We start from the raw sequence: 13,883 nt of genomic DNA on the forward strand, positions 1-13,883 counted from the left end.
CTTCAGATGTCCCCACTGCCAATGTCTAGGGCAGTGCAATCCACCAGCCTGCTGCCCCCAATCTCCCACTACTTTACCCCCTCTTCTATCCAGTGAGGTCCCAGCATAGTAAGTAGCATAAAATTTTAAACAAACAAATAAATAATCTACTTGTAGTTATTGAATCATAAAATGATTTTACTTTGTGTCTGCTGTGGTACACCATCATATCATGTTGATTAAAAAGCACTAGTAATGTTATGCAGAATCTTATTACTTCCTTCCTTAACCCTCATGGAGAATCAATGTCCTTCCATTTCTATCTTCTTCTGTAGGTAAAACTTGCACGCTGTTCAGATATGCTGCCCTTCATTTCTTCCTGAACAGACTGTTACTTGAGAAAGCCCTCAAATGTAGCTTTGCAGGCTTTTTGGAATTTGTGGGACACTGTGCCACATTGCTAGAATAGTACCAACATGAATTGAATGTGTTGAGGGTTTTTGTTTCTTCATGGAGTTTTGCAAGTTTTGGGGAAAGGAGAGGCAAATTCAATGACTGATGAATTTGGGGCAGAGAAATCGTGCTGGTTAGTTGATAGCTTCAGCTAGTGTTTAACTGGGGTTGAGCAGAGTCTGGCTAAAGCTTTTCTCTGTGAGCTCAGCTGGATGCTAAATGTGTTTGCAATTCATGGATGGTGAGGACAAAGTGGAAAAATCGTTAAAGTGTGTGGCAGAGCTCATTAAAGACTTCATTCTACAATGGAGTCATCAGTTTGATGCAACCCTGTGGGACGGGTATATTTCTCCAAGCAGTTATAGTCGAATTGCTATTTGTATAATGCAGTTGGACATGCTTCCTTTGCTTATTCAAATGTGATGGCTGTGTACAATTTGGTCATAGCTGCATTTTCTGCTGGCATGAGAGGGAATTATGATATGGGCAGTACAATTTGAGCTGTCTATTTTTAAAGCCATTCTTGGCCATTGGCACCAGCAGCCCAATTGTAAGGTTGGATTTCCTTGGAATGCAGGCAGGCATTGTGCCATGTTGTCAGATGGGCAAGAGATTAAAGAGCACAGCCCTCCTGTGCTGTGTGGGCCACACTGGAGGCTGAACAAGAAACATTTTGTGGCAGCTTCATTTTAATTTCACAGCCCTTTGTTTTCGAGCTGTCAGTTGCTAATCCAGCTTTGTGGATTAGGATACTTTCTTTGCACAATTTACAAACACTACTCAAATGGGAAGAGAGAGTGTATGGTGGGAGAAACCTTTTATCTCGCATGGCACCCCAACCCTTTCATTGTCTGTCTGAAAAATGAAATGTTGTCAAATCCTGCTTGGTGTATCAGAATTCATTTTAAAACATTGGCGCAGTGCAAATTTGTATCAGTCATGCTTTTCATGTGCAGTTTTCTTAAAGACAATGATGTACCCTGGGATCTGCTTTCTCATTTGCTTTTCAATACTACATGCAGATACCTTGCGCTCTAGTTCTCTTGCTCTAGTCTGTAATTCAAGACAAGCCCTGACAGTACATTTTATTCTTCCTCCATCATATTTTAAGTGACTTTTAGATCTCTGGCACACTAATTGAGAACATGTGCCATCTGACTTAACTATAGGATATATGTATGCCTTTTAGTAAATTCATGTGTATCTCATATTGCCAAGCTAGTGTGATTTAGGATTCAGTATGTAATGTTTTTCTGCCTGTTTACTGTCTGTTTGGGTTTTTTTTTCTACAGTCAATTTGATGCTTGTTGACCTCATAAGGATTTTATAAGTATAATGGCCCTGACAGAATTACCTTTTTTCTAATAGAGTTCAATGTCATGCATCATTTAGCACAAAACTTGATAATCTTACTTCTCTTGTTCAGCAAAAATACCCTTGAAAGCAGGTATTTTGTTCACTAAATGACCTTCGTGTTACATAAAAGAAAAAGGTAAAAAGTTTTATATGCTTTAGGTGTTCCCTCTCAAAAGTTACATGTATTGCAGAGTAAAAGTTTTACTTATTTTATAATTTGGTTTGCTTCTATGTGTATATATTTTCAGGAAGATTTAAGAAGAAGGATGGAAAATGTTGTCCCATGTAATTAATAAATAATTGAAAGACAAATATTTTAAGGAACATATATAAAAATTGTGATATTGTCAAATTATCCTATGCCCTGGTAGTTAGTACAAACATTGCTAGAGAATTTCTCTCCCTTTTTGAGAAACCTAATGACATAATCTCCCCAATTTTTCTTTTTTTAAACAGGATGGAGGTTTTCAGCAGATAACTGGTTTACAATCCTGGTTTTAACTCTGAATAACAATAGTAACATTTAGAGATGTTCACGGGACACTCAAGCTTGGCTATATTGCAACTGACCAAATTTCAAAACAACACTTATAATACAAAACAGTGAGAACTAAGCATGTGCCCCTTTGTTTTTCCTCCAAAGGTTCAAGAGTCAGTAAGATAATAGTCTATAGTGATTATGGCTACTATATCTGGGTTGTAAAAACTAGGCAAGTACTAGATGAGAACAGACTTCTCTGTATTTCTTTTCCACCTTCTAACAATCAACTATATTTTTGTGCTGATTGCTATTATGCAGCCAATTTGCAGAAAGATTGGGGAAAAGGTTGATTTTTAATATTTATTTGAAAATATAGGAAAAACATTCCAGACAGAGCTGGATAGAACAGATAAATCTATGTTCTTACCTGTAGTATGATCTAAGACAAATGCCTGACACACAGGTCAAAGAGTGATTCTTTCGCAATTCTTTTCTTTAGCAGTTATTAACATTTCCTAGTTTAGAATGTGCCATTCATTGCAGTGCTATGAGTTTTCTTTAACATTGCACTTATGTGACATTACAGGGAGTCCTTGACTTACAATCACAATCGGAACCAGAAGTTTTGTTTCTAAGCTGGGCAGTTGTTAAGTGTGTCGGGCCCAATTTTATAATCTTTTTTTTGGGGGGGGGGCAGGATTGTTAAGTAGTTGTTAATACAATTGTTAAGCAAATCCAGCTTTCCCCCATTGACTGCGCTTGTCAGAAGCCAGCTGGGAAGATCGCAAATGGCAATCACATGATCCCAGGATGTTGCAACTGCCCTAAATACATTCCAATTGCCAAGCACCTGAATTTGATCATTTCACTATGGGGATGCTGCAATTGTCATAAGTGTGGGGACTGGTTGTAAGTCACTTTTTTCAGTGCCATTTAACTTCAAACAATCTTTAAACAAATGGTCGTAAGTCAAGGACTGCCTGTACTGGCTGTAGGAGAAGGCTGATGGTACTTAACTGCAATAGCAATAGCACATTGACTTATATACTGCTTCACAGTGCTTTACAGCCCTCTCTAAGCAGTTTACAGAATCAGCATGTTGCCCCCAACAATCTGAGTCCTCATTTTACCAATCTGGGAAGGATGGAAGGCTGAGTCAACCTTGAGCCATTGAGAATTGAACTGCTGAACAGCTGGCAGCTGGCAATCAGCAGAAGTAGCCTGCAGTACTGCATTCTAACCACTGCACCACTATGGTCATTCATTAACATTACAATAACAAAATGGAAGCATTCATTTCACTATGATTTTTTTGTCACACTCTGCTCATGATATCAGCATTTATAGCTCACCAGTCGGGCTCAAAAGTCAATACTGTATTTATTTTACATATTTAATTTGTGTCTTGCATTTTTAACGAGTATTCTGGAACACTCAATGAGAACCGTGCCAATCAGACAGCTTTTCAATTTCTTAAATCCACCCAAAGTTCCATATGAACAGATCATAAGAATAATAGCGATAAATTCACATAGCTAAGAATTGAATTGCTAGGTTATTTTTTTTTCTGACTTTGGAGATAGAGCAGTAATGATGTTATTTAGTTTAGTAATAACGTGTTTCCAACAGGAAACCCAACTTGGTGAACATTAAGGACCCCAGCATAGGAACATTCATAGATAGATAGATATAATATATTGGTTGCAATAATCTCAGGATTTTTGGGGTGGGGGATGTTGAAATTTTGAATCATATACAAGTCAATAATATTGATTTGAGAAATAGAACATTTCTTTTATTACAAAATTGCAGTTTCTTTAAAGATAAAGTCAGTATATAAATCTATCCAATTTTGATAAATGCTTGGTTTAGATTCAGAAATTTATGTTCTTTAAAATGAACATCTAATGTTTTATTGTGCATTCTCATTATTTATTGATTGAAGATCAAAATTTGGGGTACCATTTCCATTGATTAATTATCTCCCACTCTTGGTTTGTCTGCGTGCTTGTGTTGGGCAGATTAGTATTTGCTTTTGTCAATACATCATGAATTTGTATCTTGTTGCACTTTGGTAATAGCTTTCAGTAGTCTATTGAGAGCTGTTAAATCAAAGAAAAATAGGTCTTTGAAGACTACTTTTGAGATTCTCTTTGTACATAAGCCTCATTGATACAAACAAGACTTGCTATCCAATTTAAGAATTAGAGCATGGCCTCCATCAACTCTTCTAGAAGCTATACAAAACTTTTTGACCTATTTTGTATTGTGTAGACAATGTTATATAGAAGACTAAGAGCTGTTGTATCATGAAAATTAAAAAAATATTGCTCTGTTTTTATTGTTTTGTTTTTCTTTCTTTAGCTCAGCAGAATTCACCAAAAATCCATGAAGGCTGGTGGGCTTATAAGGAGGTGGTCCAGGGAAGCTTTGTTCCAGGCAAGTGCTATGTTTATTATTCAATCATTATGTGAATTGTTACTATTTTATTCTGATGTACATCATAACATGTAATGTTGGCTTTTATGTTCAAGAATTTCAGAAATTTAGATACAGCTATGCACTGCAACAAAAATCAGAACATAGCTCAATAATAAAATCAATTCTATATCTCTCACTTTAGATCAGGCATGCCAAACTGCCAGCCTGTGGGCCGGATGCGTCACGCTGAAACCGTGCCCACTCCATTGCCGGCAATGTCACACGACATCACATGACGTCGTGAGTTTGAAATGCCTGCTTTAGAAGCATCATAGTAACATATATAGAAAACCTTGTGGATTTTTTTTTAAACTTTATTGATTTTCAAATTGTGTTTCTTAAGTTGGAGAGAAAAAAGAATCTGGCCCTATATTCAATTTACATTGAAATCTGTGGAACTCTTATATCTATAAGATTGTTTTTAAATCTTCTGGGAATTCTCAGAAAGGTATAACCAAGGAGATAGAAAGGAGTGATCCTAATTAAAGGAAAAATATTGGAAACATACTTGATCGCTATGAGGAGGAATTGGTTCTTGGTTTTTTGTACTTAAACTATTCTGATTATTCCAAATCAAAAGCTTGAAATATTTTATTTTCCTCCAGTTAACTCAGGCTTATAATCACTCTATTGCCACCACCACCACTATTAAAATGAGATAGGCCTAACTCCATTGACCCTCTTGAAATCTCTTTAAACCTGGTTTTATCAGCAAACGTGGGGATTCCATGTAAATAGGAACCCCACAAAATTATTATATTGTACTTAGGACTTTGAATGTATTCCACGGTTTGAGTATTATTTATGCTTTTTAATTGTTTTAATTGTCTTATTTAAACTGTGTATGCTACTCAGAGATACATATATGAGATGGGTGGTTATATAAATTTGATAATAAATAAATATCTATGACTTCTCCTTTCTTATACAATTAATTAATAGCTTGCTTGGAATTAGATATTTTTGAAATAAGTGCACTGAGGTAAATATTACGAAAACAAGGAAATAGATCTATGTAGTTAAGGACATGAGATGAGTATACTGTATGCTCTTTTGTACATGTCTAGTGTAGGTCTTAATATGGTATATGGAAAGATGAGTAATGATAAATGCTCACTGACCCCTTGAGAATTCTTGCCTGATCACTTGTGAGAAGGGGCTTAAAAAAAACACTTGTTATACACATACTGTATTTGCTCCAGGAGAGTAGCCTATAAACAGAAAAGAGAGCTTTAAATCGTAACATAGGGTTGGGTAACCTTTTTTGGGCTGAAGGCCACACTTAATCTTTGAGTGACATTCAGAAAAAATGGGACAAACAAGATATAACTTCCAAGATAAAAATATGTTTAAATTGCATTTTGTATGATCACTTCCCATTTATCCAATTATTTCTCCCTTTTCTATATCAAAACTTAGAATTGGCTAGGAATTTTTCAAAGGACAGTGGAGATACTATCCAATTCTTCAAAAATCTACTTGTGACTCGGGCCTCAGGTTTGAATCTCAGACTCATCTTTAGACCAAACATTGAAGCCTTCTCCTCATGTTTTGATCCTAATAGCCAAGAGATGTTCACACCAGTCTCCGAACTGTTATAATGTTAAAGGTCTGAATCAAAACTAGAAGTTGCTTTATGAAGCATGATATCTAACAAGAGTGAAGGTTCTTTGATGCCAGACTAGGTGATTTAATTGTTTTATAAAGTGGAACCACTCTGTAAATGCCCTTAGGTTCATATCAAACCTTATTTTTACCTGCTACCTCATCATTTTTTTTAAAATGTTGGTACTCTAGTTTGAACCTAGGGCAAGGGTCCCCAACCCCCAGTCCATGGATCAGTACTGGGCCTCAGCATGCCAGCAATCAGGCTGCACAAACAAGCAAAGTACTATCTGCAAGATGCAGGCAGCACACAAAACCACACACCCTTCAGTCTGCAGAAAAACCTCTCTCCATGGAACCCGTCCCTGGTAGCCAAAAGGTTGGGGACCTCTGACCTAGGACATTCTACAAGCAGATATAATAGAGATGGAGGGAGGGAGGGAGGGAGGGAGGGAGGGAGGGAGAGAGAGAGAGAGAGAGAGAGAGAGAGAGAGAGAGAGAGAGAGAGAGAGAGAGAGAGAGAGAGAGAGATGAGTGATTTCTCAGAACTGACAGCCATAACTTTCAAACTGCAATGAACTTGCCAAGGAGAAACAAACACAAAAATCCACAACTATCTTTCAAGAGTGCTGAGCAACTACAAAGAGCACATATAAAGCTATTCTCTAAACTTCTCCCAGTGCATGAGATCAGGCTTCATATCTGGGCTCAACAGTAAATCACAGATTTCCATTTACTTAGTCCTAAATTTACCTCCCAGGAAAACTTGATCAAGGAATCACAAATTTGATTAAAATCTTTACTGCAAGCTAAAATGAATTTTCAATAACAGTGGATTGTCCACTGCAGTAAAAAGCAATTACAAGCTGTATATACTTTATCTCTGCCCAAGAGTTTACACTTTGGGCTTTTTTCTCCTACTCTTCAGAATTAAAAGACACTTGGCCTGATTTCTGGATGATCTTGGGAGATGGCCGCTGAAACATATTTAATCAATAATTCTCTTTGCCTTGCAGTAATGAGCATTTTTGTCCTCAGGCCTTAAACCTTCTTTTCCATTTTCTTCTTTCTTCAACTGGAACTGGTGAGATCTCCTCACTTCGAGGTCTTTCTCTTCCTTCTTGGGCATTGTTCTAGGGCTCCTGCAAAGTTCCATTATGTCTCCCATGTTGTCACCCAAACTGGCTAACACCCAAAGAGTTAAGAACCACACAAGACAGGTCTCTAATTTCCATCTCCTTCAGGAACTGCAAAAGGATGCTACTGTCAATACCAGCAAGTCTATTGAGACATCTGAGCCTACTACTCTCTCATTTTCTCTCCCAGTGCAGTTCATCCATTGGGGTGACCAAAATCATTTCTGTGACAAAGACAGATCCAAACTGGAAGGGGAACAGATCTAGATAATCTATTTCTTCTAAGAGTTCCTGAATGTTCTCCACCAGTTTGACTAAATATGAACTACACATGTGCGCACACACACATACACACACACACCTCCCTAGGAAATACATTTTTGAATTAATAGAAAGTACTTGTAGCTGGGGTTTTAGATTTTGGCTGTGGTATGTTCTCAAAATATCATCACCACCACCACCACCACCACCACCACCACCATCATCATCATCATCACTATTATTATTATTATTATTATTATTATTATTATTATTATTATTATAATAATATTGTATACCCAGAGCAATGTTTCCCAACTTTGGCAACATTTTTATATATAAATTTTATTATAATTTTAATACAAAATAAAAATTAACAAGAACTAATATGTAGACTAAAGAAAACAAAGAATGAAAGAAGAAAGAAAAGAGTGAAGACAAAGGTGCAGAAATTAAAGAAAAGGGGGAAAATGAATGACTTCCGATTTCCTGTGTGTGTTGGAACTGGTCAGCTCCCCAGACAGCTCCTTATTTCTCATCTGCTGCAGAGAGAGGTTAATTTCAGAAATTATTGACAGAATAGGGCAAGGCTGTACAATTGATTTTCCCAAGGAGCCACATGAAAACTGGGTGTGTTGTGGCAGGCTCACACTCCCCCATCACTGCCTCTGCCCCTGCTACCATTGCTGCTCCTCCACTGCCACTATCCTTTCGCTGCTGCCGCTGGCCAGACAGGGCCAGATGTGCCTGCAGGCTGCAAAATACCCATTCTGGGATAGGATAATTAGAAACTCTTTTGACCCAAGCCAGAGAGAGGGAGAGAAAATTCCAGCAGGCAGGTTGCAATTCAAGTGATCCAATAACATTATCTACTTCCTTCAGAGACTAGCTGGGAAACATGGCTTAAAAATAGGCTGGCAGAATAAATTCTGCTCCTTTGGCAGCTGGAATTATGTGACAAAATAAGAATGTAACCATTATGAATGATGGATGGCATTCAGTCCCTGACTCTAATTAATAGATTTGCTTTAATTATATGCTGGAATATTTGCACCTTGGAAGGCTCTTCATAATATGCAGTTGTTGCCTGATCTCCTTCACAGTTGTATGAATTGGCCTAGCATTACAAGATTCATTTTGGAATTATAATAGGACTTACAATAGAACTTAGACTTATATAGCACTTTATAGTGCTTTACAGCTTCTCCAAGAAGTTTACAGAGTCAGCATATTGACCTCCATAATAATGCTGGAGAGCTTCTATTTAAATACAAACCTTAATATTTCTTCCATACATGGTGGGAGAAGATTCATTTACTGAACTTAATGTTAATGTTATTTTGTTTTTCCATAGTTCAATTTCCCCCACTGGCAAATATGCAACAGTCTGCTTTGCCATACTCTTTATGTTTAACCCCTTGTCAGAAGGTGGGGCAAAGGGACAGGAATTTTACTTACAAGTACATACATTTTGCATTTATAATGATATTTAATATATCCAGTGGCCTTAGTTTAACAAACTATACATACACAGTGCTATACAGACAATTTCAAAGGGATATTAACTGTTTCATTCCCTCATTCATGCAGCTTCTTCTTCCTGTGCTTTCAATTCTAGGGACAGTTCTGTCCTAAGGAGGAGAATGAGAAGAAGGAAATACACAATACTTTTTTGAGCCCCTTGGATTTCAGCACCACTGTCGAACTATTTTCACTGATACCTGTTCTGATCTCCAAAACCTGCAATTATTTCCACGTGCCAATTTCCTTACTTGATCTCTCTCTTGGGCCCTATTTGCTCCTGTTGGATCACCAACTGCAAATTCATCCTTCTTGACTCATACTGCCTCACCAGCTCACACTACACAAAAATAATAGCAGAAATGTACAACAACCCCTTCCTCCATTACTTAATTCTCCTGCCATTTTATATGTTTACAACTAAAAGGCGAGGGTTGCTTACTTGAATTAAGCATGAAGCTTCTTAATGTCTATGTGACATTGAGCCTGATTTTGGCCCTCATATTTCAGTCTCGAGACCATCCAGATAACTTAACCTGCCATCCCTTGACCACAAGAACTTATATGAGGTTCATTATTTGTTACTAGTCTCATAGTCAGGTTTGAGATTTCTACACATCATCAACGTTTGGCCTATTTGCCTCTTTATGAGAAGCTTATATTTGACCCAAATATGCTTTTCTAAAGTAAATGCCATTCATTTAGAGTTTGAGATATAATCCTGCTTCCCCTCTCCCCCCACAATTTAGAGCAGAAAGCAAACATACTGAATATGACTATTATATGAGAACTTCTCAAAAATCTTGAGCTAGTTTTAGTATTTTAAAAATTCTTATGTATCTCCTATAAGTAAATGTATGAACTCAATTGTGGATTATACTAGATAAAGCAGGCTATATAGTAAGTGTCCTAACTCATCTTACATCATCATCAAAGGCTCAGATCAGTTAACAGAATTGATCCAATCATTTGAAATACGTAAGTTTATGCATGACTTGCCTGGGAAAAATAATGAATAAGAGTTAAGAAGATTATCATGACTTGAGTGGGAGAAATTAATCTGATTTTCACTTTCACGTAAACAAAGCAGACTAGATTATTATCTTCCCATATTCAATGGTCATGGGTTTTCTGAAAAAAGTTGAAGAAGAAAATATTCTATTGATGCAAATTGAGTGAAGAAAGGAACACAAATGGTTTTGCAGCTCCTTAAATATAATTTTTTGTTGATCACAATCCTCTTATTCAGATGAAATTTTATTCAGAATTGCAAGCGTGCGTTCATCTGTGTGTGTTTGTGTGTGTGGGGATAATAGAAGAGGAATTTTAAACAGTCCAATCAAAAGAAAATGAAATGCAGAAGATACAGTTTATGATAATTATTTTATTAATAGTGACCATTTGTAAAACAACTGTTGAATGGAAATATTGTATGGGAAAATTTATTAAAATGTACAACGTAAAAAAGCCTTTGTTATTATTGATGCAACAGGAGATGCCATTGAACCTCTTAACTGTAATTTAGTTGTTTCCAAAGATAAGTGTGTGTTACACAAGAAAATATATGTCTGGTATATAACTTTTTGGTATTTATGTGTTGGCAGAAATGTCATCACTAACCCAATGCATGACACATTGCCCATCTTTGCTTTAACTGGGAAATAGTACTGTACGTGGGACAAAAAAAAAACCTCTTGTAGTCTTCTAATAACTGATAATATTCCATTTTACTTTAAAGCATTTCTGTTAAATCTTAGTATAATGCTAGGGGATAGTTTGAAGAGGAAAAGTGTTGCATTAAAAGATTTCCCCCCCAATATTATTTACTTTTTTCATCTGCTGTTTTATGGGATAGAACAGACTCATAGTAGTGTGATTTTTAAAGCTTGTAGGTCATAATAAGGAAACCATTCCTGCCACAGAGAAAAAAAATATGTATATTATCAAGAAAATAGTTTCTTGGGCCTGTTGTTTTACTGAAAATTATGAGAAGATAGAAAACTTTTTTCTCCAATAAACTCTTTTCTGCTGCTTAGGCAAGCCAGCTGTGCTGATTCCCATTAGCCCTGATTCCTGAAAGAGTGGCTTCCTTATTAACAAGTACTCAAAAACATTTCTGTATATTAAATCAACTACTTCTTAAGATACTTACATATATATACACCATAACTTCTCCTTGTCTTGCAAATAGTGGATTTGCTCATTGATTCCTCAGAAGAGAAACATGTTATCTTAACACATTGACTTCACTTGTGACAGTCCATGATTTTTCTCTTCCCAGTTGCAGTAAAATTAAGGTCCCCAATATATTGACTGAGGATCCCAGTTTCTTCATGGAAAACTCTTGTGGGATCTGTCAGGTTGTCTATCCCTACTTTATATGTAATTAAAAACAAATGGAAAACTGGCTTGTGGGAAATAAAGCACCCAATCCACTATTGTTGTCATTTCCAAGATTCTTTCTGGGTCTCTGATAGATCACATAAGCTTTCTTCTTGTTATTTGCATTATTCCTCTTGTATTGGGAGGGGTTCCGCAGTTTTGCATTTCACCCGCCACTTCATCTGGTCTGCAGGGCATAATACGCCTATGGCTCACCTGTCTTTACACAGACAGTCCATCCATTGCTTTTTTGGTCGTCCTTGCAGTTGCTAGTCCTCTGGGCTGAGTGCAAGTGCTTGCCTCATGATGGATCCCACACTAGTTCTGACCACATATCTGTATCACTGCAATTTCCCTTCTCTCTTTTTGTCTGGAATTTGGGCAACTTTGAAGGCCTTCAGGAGGTCTTTGTTCATAATATGATCCAGCCATGTGATTCCCCAATAACTATTTGATTGTTCACATTTTCACATAAGCTTTCTTCAAAACTAAAAATAATCAGCCGCTTCAGCTCAATGTTTCTCAGATACATGCCACTAGCCCTCCGAGCCCCAAACAACAACAGAAAAGCAAAACAAAGATACATCAGGTAATATAGAGAATAAGGTGGAAAGGGTAAAGGGGATAAAAGCATTCTGGCTCACTGGTATTTTGGAAGAACTTATTCCTCTTAAAACAGCAATTTTGAGGCTGGTCACCCTTGCCAAGGAGCTGTACTTCAAGAATGCCCACAACATCTTTTGAAAATTCCAGTTGTGCCCACTGTCTAATGAAGATTGGAAACCTCTGTGTCTATGCTGCTGGAAAAAACAACAACATTTTGTTCTCTTCTAGATTTTCCAGAGAGCTTTTATGTATATAAGAAACTGTCTTCAAAGCAAATGATTTACTATCAAGAAATCATTGTTCAAAAGCTCTGATTGCTGCCCTGTGGTTCTTAACCCGAGCAATTCTACCTTTGGAATATTTGCTAGTTAATGTTTTTAGAAATGCCACCAAAGCTTTGGCAAAATAATGATGGCTTTTTTTATACTTCGCTTTCAGTTACACAGAAAGGGTAGGTTACGTACAACTGTACATATATTAATAACATGCTGCTTTGTGCTATCAGCTGATTAGCATAATTTCTAAAATTAGAGAGCAGGATTTCTACTCAAGACTAGATAGTACCAACTCTTGGAAGCTTTTAGAGAATCTCTAAGTCTAACATTTTGGAAAATTTTGATGATTGATAAGATAGTTCCTTCACTGTGGAGTGTAATTGTTATGATATTCCTCACCATTATGGATTTAAAGATTATGTTTATTTCTAGGTATTGTACCAAATTCTTTTCATTTATTGTTTGAATTTGTTTTATTGTGCTATTGAGATTCATTTATGTTTTATTTTTAAACTAAATAAAATTAAATTAAATATTTTCTTTGAAACAAACAGAGGGAGCGTATTTTAAAACTTATCTAGAATGTTATGTCTATTCTTGCTACTTCTTCAAAGGATGGGGAGATGTTAGGGGGTGACAGTAAAGAATCTGGTTTATTTCTTATTTCTCAGTGGAACATGAAGCCGAACTACTCCCTATGATATTTTTGGTCTCTGCAACTCCAAATTCCATATTGCATGGCTAGTCGGTATCCTGGAACAGAGTACTGTATTCTCTCTTTCCAGTAGTCAGAATCATAAAGATCATCAGCTAAGCTTGGATGGAGCTAGTGGCTGGGAACTTGAAAAGACTCTATTGGAAAATGAGACAGTTGCTGAGGACAATAAGATGATCAAAGGCCTGGAGACTAAAACATATGAAGAATGGCTGCAGGACCTGGGTTTGGCTAGTCTAAAGAAAAGAAGAAATAGGGGCAACATGATAGCAGTATTCCAGTATTTGAGAGGCTGACACAAAGAATTATTCCCCAAAGCACGAGAGGGCAGGATAAGAAACAATGATTGGAAACTGACCAAAGAGAGAAGCAACCTGGAATTAAGGAGAAACTTCCTAACAGTGAGGACAATTAACCAGTGGAACAGCTTGCCTTCAGAGATTGTGGGTACTCCATTGGTGGAGGTTTTTAAGAGGAGATTGGACAGTCACTTGTCTGAGATGGTATAGATTCTCCTGCTTGAGTGGGAGGCTGGACTAGAAGATCTTCAAGGTTCCTTCCAGCTCTATTCTATTCTAATATTCATTTCACCTTGCTTTGTATGAGATTAAACTGTTTTGCAAGATATATCAGCA

The 13,883-nt window shown here is 36.8% G+C and overlaps 1 long non-coding RNA gene across 1 annotated transcript in view; it reads left to right on the forward strand.

Moving 5' to 3' along the window:
* The window catches only part of LOC120310612, an 82,608-nt gene extending 77,900 nt beyond the window's left edge, over positions 1-4,708 (forward strand). The window contains exon 3 of the long non-coding RNA XR_005557413.1: positions 4,634-4,708. This is a non-coding gene — a long non-coding RNA (uncharacterized LOC120310612). The remainder of the gene's footprint in view (positions 1-4,633) is intronic.
* The last annotated feature ends 9,175 nt before the right edge of the window (positions 4,709-13,883 follow it).

The sequence above is a fragment of the Crotalus tigris genome, unplaced genomic scaffold, assembly GCF_016545835.1.
Source record: "Crotalus tigris isolate CLP2741 ecotype Arizona unplaced genomic scaffold, ASM1654583v1 scf7180000018230.699579, whole genome shotgun sequence".
NCBI classification, from domain to species: Eukaryota; Metazoa; Chordata; class Lepidosauria; order Squamata; family Viperidae; genus Crotalus; species Crotalus tigris.